This window comes from Eschrichtius robustus, chromosome 17 (assembly GCF_028021215.1).
Source record: "Eschrichtius robustus isolate mEscRob2 chromosome 17, mEscRob2.pri, whole genome shotgun sequence".
Lineage (NCBI taxonomy): Eukaryota > Metazoa > Chordata > Mammalia > Artiodactyla > Eschrichtiidae > Eschrichtius > Eschrichtius robustus.
In genome coordinates, this window is record NC_090840.1 from 12,028,318 (window position 1) to 12,034,317 (window position 6,000).

A 6,000-nucleotide genomic window follows, 5' to 3' on the forward strand; every position below is an offset into this window, starting at 1 on the left:
CAGGGGACACAGGTTCAATCCCTGGTGGGGGAAATTAAGATCCCACATGCCGTGGGACAACTATGCTTGTGTGCTCTACAGCCCGCGTGCTGCAGCTACTGAGCCTGCATGCCACAACTAGAGAGGAGCCCATGCGCTGCAACTAAGACCTGATGCAGCCAAATAAATAAATAAATAAATAAATAAATAAATAAATAAATAAAGCAAGATGTCCAAAAAAAAAAAATATTCAGGGCTTTTATCAAAATTATAATACCTGGGGTGAGGGAAAGAGTCCTTTAAAATTCTTTCAATTCCAGTTTGTTCATTCATTTGTTTATTCATTAAATAGTCGTTGAGTGACTACTATGTGTTAAGCCCTCCTCTAGTCACTAGAGATAAAATAAGACAGAGAAAGGTCCCTGTCTGAATGAAGTGAAAACTCTAATGGAGAAGAGTGGTAAACAAATAAACACATATAGCATCACGTAACAAGCTAGTTTTAGGTGCTGTGAAGAAATATAAAACAGGGAAGTGTATTAGAAAGTGGTATTTAGAAGTTTATGGAAGGTATCATTGTGAAGATGACATCTGAGTCCTGAATGAAGTAAGGAAGTAAGCTAGGCAAGGATCAGTGGGTACAGAAGAACTTTCTTGATAGAGGGAAACAGTACAAACACCTGGCACATGAGTAAGGCCGATGTCGAGGGAATACAGTGATCGAGAAGCAGGGAAGGGAGATGAGACCAAATCAATGTAGGCTCTGATAGGCCTGGTTAAGGATTTGGATATTATTCTAAGTGTGACGGGAAGCCACTGGAATGTTTTATTGTTTTGTTTTGTTTAACCAGAGAAGTGACATTCTCTGATTTGTATGTTTTAAAGATCTCTCTGGGTGCTCTGTAGACAATGGTTTCTAGATAAAAAGTGGAAGCAAGGAGATCAGTTGAACAGCTTTTAAATAGCCTGAAAGAGAGATGGTGGTTATTTATAGACAACCATCTAAGCCAACAAACATCATCCCCTTTTCAAGCTAAAAATCACAGAATCATGGGGTTCTTCCACATCCACTGAACTTCCTTTTTTTTGGCCATGCCATGCAGCTTGTGGGATCTTAGTTCCCCGACCCGGGATTGAACCTGGGCCCTCGGCAGTGAAAGTGCAGCGTCCTAACCACTGGACCACCAGGAAAGTCCGCCCGTGAACTTCTTTAGAGCAGATGCTAGCCAGAGTTTCTGAATAAACCAGTTAACATCCATTTAGAACATCTTATTCACAGCTCAAAAACAAAATAACTGTAAAGTTGAGGAATAAAAATGAAATTGCTATTGAAAAATCTCAGCATTCATTTTTTTTAGGTAAACAACTTATATAATTAAAAATTTACAAGGTATAGCAAAATATTATGTATATATTAGCAGTATCAAATCAATTTTTAAATGCAACCAAAATAATTCTTCTACTTACAGTATTTAGAAATCTCACATTGTCTAAGAATTAGTAAAACTTCACAATTCTTAGAGTGAAAGGAGTCAGTATTCAAAATTCAGTTAAGTTTAAAGTGAAATTTGTTCATTTGGAAATAAGTGAATATAATTAGTAATAATGGTCATTGACTCTAGAAAATGAAATGATCCAAGGTCAAAGCTTTAAAAAAATTTTCCCAGGACAAACAACTCAGTTTAAAAATGGTCAACAGGACTTCCCTGGTGGCACAGTGGTTAAGAATCCGCCTGCTAATTCAGGGACAAGGGTTCGAGCCCTGGTCCAGGAAGATCCCACATGCCACGGAGCAACTAAAGCCCGTGGGCCACAACTACTGAGCCTGCGCTCTAGAGCCCGCGAGCCACAACTACTGAAGCCCGCGCGCCTAGAGCCCGTGCTCCGCAACAAGAGAAGCCACCGCAATGAGAAGCCCACGCACCGCAACGAAGAGTAGCCCCCGCTCGCCGCAACTAGAGAAAGCCCGTGCGCAGCAACGAAGACCCAACGCAGCCAAAAATAAATAAATTAAATAAATAAATAAAAATACCTCTGGAACCACAAGAAACAAGTTGCTTTTACTTTAGACAAAGTTCAGTCTCATGAAAGAGATAACTGGAATAAATGTTTTCCTTAATCTGTGGAGAGTTTCACCTGACAAATAACCCACAGACGCCCCTCCCGCACTCTATCACGTATAAGTGAAATCACGCTGTTCAGACTTATTAACAAATGCAGCAATGACGAAAATTCTCAGAGAAGTAGAAATAAAAATGTTTGCACGGCATGAATAAAAGTTATCAGTGAAAAAACATGCCAATTGTTCTGGAAAACAAGTGGCCAGAAATGGCAGTGAGGGGAGAGAATGCTCTGGCTTCTGCACAACTCACATGACTTGGAGTCTTTGGAGTTACTGGTATCCTCACAGCCCTCATTCTAGCATTTCTAAACTTCTGTTCCCACAAGTGCCTTGCCCTTTTGTCTACACGTCTTTGCTCATGCTATTCTCTCTGAATTGAGGACCCATTCCTTCCCACCCAGCCCACCCAGGTTCCCCAAGTTCGAATCCCACATATCATCTGATGCAGTTTAAATATCCATCTTCAAGGAAGCCTTTCCTGAATTCTCAGCTGGAAGCAATCTCTCTCTTAGGAGGTCCTGTAAGACCGTCTGTACTTCTCTTAAGGCACTCCCATTTCTGCATGGTATGATTTTATTTATTGTGTACATAAATGATCTCTCCGGACCCCTAAATACAGATGTTCTCCAAAGATCTCTCCTGGACCCTATTCTCTTGTCAGTCTACACTACTGACAAGAGTGTAGATTCACACACTCAGATACACATATCTCTCCACCACAGCCATCTCTCCACTGCTTCAACTCCCTCTCACCTCTATGAACGTGACTCCAAAATCTCCATTCCCATCTTCAGTCCTATGGTTCTCTCAAGTTTCAGCCCCTTATTTCTGACTGCCTGTGAGATTTCTGCACCAAGTTGCCTCTTTAAACCTTAAACTCACTAAATCTACAGTGGAAATGATCATCTTCCCTGCCCAAATTTCTTCCTCTGTTCTCCTTATGCTAATGACACCATTGCCTTTGGGTGCAAACGACCCTAATGCACCTGTCCAAACCTCTCATGAAGTCTTGCTCACTTTTATGTGACAAAGGGTATTAAGTCATGGAAAAAACACTAGAATCAAAGTCGGCAGTTCTGAAACCCACTGTGGTCATTAACTGATCACGTAGTTTCAGAAGAGTTCTTCATCTGTGTAGCCCTCAGTTTCCTCATCTGTAAAATAAGTTTGGAGAAATGATCTCTTTAAGTTCCCCTCCAGCTTTAAGAATTCCCCGAAATCTATAATCAAAATCCAGAGTATGTCCAGCATCTCTTAGCAAAAACTAATTATGAGTTCTGAAAATATTCATGATGAGTTTTTCCTTCCATCTTTTTCTTGCTCTTGCCCAAGTATGGCTGCCTCTGCTATGTTATTCCAATCAGATCTTTTGCTTTCCCAGCAAAATCCTGGTTCTGCTCTCTGGAATTCCCTTCCTGACTTACAGCGGTCATCTGCTCAAAAACTATTATCAGAGCACAGTCTCTGCAAGGCTGGATAGGTCAAGTTTGATTATTACATAGTGAAGTTACCCATTTACTGAAGTCATTTCTATGTACTCGGTACTTTGTTAAGTGCTTCATAAATACTATCTCATTTATTTCTCACAACCACCCAATGAAGTAGGTATTTTTACTCACATTTTACAGATGAGAAAACAAGCCTCAAAGAGGGTTAGTGAACTGCCCAAGACCACACAGGGCATTCTCTAACATTTTAAAAATTAGACATAAAACACTCAACAATACTGGTTGTCTTTCTAAGCTACACTGCTTAGAAACACATGTCTGGCTACTGCATTGTGACCTTGCAGTGTTCAGTTCTGACCCGAAGATATCCATAAGACCTACACTGCAAGCCAAACTGGTTTCCTTTTTGCTTCAAGGAGAGAGTTGTGGTATTGTTGATAACAGTCATTAAGATTATTGTGGCAGATCAAGGCATCTGTTTTCATCAGACTGCCTTTAACTCTAAATTCGAGTAAAGCAGTGAAGATTGGTGTACTTTAGACACTGTCTTTCCAAATGAAACCTTCTAGAAATGGCACAGCAAAATTCTCAAGAATAATCTCCTCTCAACCCTTGGGATTCCATTCCAACTGCTGATTTGCCAGATCCATGTTTTGGTGGCCTTCAACATAAAGTTTCTTTCAGAGAGGGTTTGGTTTTGTTTTGGTTTGGTGGGAAAGGTTATTATTTCTGTCTCTACTTCCAGAATGCCCTTTGTTTTGATTTCGTGAGTTTTACTTTCCTGATTTCATTTACATGTTAGCCAGTTAAGTATTTTGGGCAGAAATTCCATTAAAAAATTATTATGCATTGAAGATGGTATTTGAATCACTTGGGCTTATGCTTTTGAAATAGAATTCAGTGTCATAAAATTAATTATTTTAGTAGAAAATGAAAAGCCATTGAAATTGTCCATTCTATTAATCAGCCTTAAAGAAGTTATTATCCCAAGGAAAAGCAAATTCTCACTCATCAAAAGTTAGGATATTTCGAGTTACAACAAGATACAGTTGGCCCTCCATATCTGGAATCCCTGGATGAGAAGCCAGCAGATATGAGGGCTGACTATAATACAGCCATTTGATATAAGGGACTTGAGCATCTGAGGATTTTGGTATCAGGCGGGTCCTGGAACTAAACCGTTGCGGATACTGAGGGTCGACTATAACTCTATGAAAGAGAATCTGTTGACTCTTATGAGCATAGTTACTGCTTTTTCAGCATCATGACAGAAGCAACTTCTTTCCTATAAGGAGTAATCAGCCTTCAATTGTTCTGTCATCAGCTTCTCATTATTTCTCCCTTTTAGAAAATTTCCTTTTCCTTACCCTGTAGATGATTTATTTACTCATCTAATTTTCTCTATTTTTTTCTTTTCCTGAGGCCCTTTCCTACAGACCCTCCCCCAAGTTTTCTTCCATATCTTCTGTTTATCAATTTTAAAAAGCTTACAGTTTTCTTACTAGTTTATATCAACTCAAAAATTGGAGCATGTAGAATAATGATAGACATCTTAGGACTATTTAGCTTTCATTTTGTTACTTATTAAAGTAAAAGAGAAAGGAAATAGATAGCTTAGACTGGAATACTGAGTATCAAAGGCTGCTAAGAGAAATTTCAGTCTATTATTTATGTGATATTTTTCATACATGGAACTCAAAACTCTTTTGTGTATTTGTCCTTATATATGGTTTTGCAAAGAAGTTCTGCAGTGGAAGGGCAGAGTCCTAACCATTGGACCGCCAGGGAACTCCCGAGAGTAGACCTTGAAAGTTCTTATCACAAGAAAAAAATGTAACTATTTACGGTGACCAGTGTTAACCAGACTCATTGTGATCATTTTGCAATGTATACAAATATTGAATGACTATGTTGTACACCTGAAACTAATACAATGTTATATGTCAATTATATCTCAATTTAAAAAAAAGAATCTGTACAGGATAAAGTCAGATCTGACAAGTCCCAGCTTTAATGAAAGTTTCTCCCTGTCACAGACTTTAACTGCTAACAAAGCCATAGCATGAATCCAATTTTCTGGTCCCTCAGGAAAACAGATAGAGAAGAGATACTTGGGAAAACCATGATAAATAGGTAGGTAGATAGATAGATACAAAGATAGAAAGGAAGGAAGGAAGGAAGACAGTGGGACAGAAAAAGGAGAGAAGATGGAAAGAATAAGAGAAAGGAAACTCAAAAGCACTGCTGCTCTAAGTATATCATCTTAACAAGAGATAAAATCATCAGAAGTGTTCCAGAAACAGACAAGACTTGAAAGGCAAACTATACACCCAACTCTGAATCTTTTGTGATGTCAAGGTTCTGTTAATTCATTAAATATGTTTTAAACACAGATATCATTCCCATCTCAAGTCTTAACTCTTCATTATAACAATTAAGCATTTAGATGAA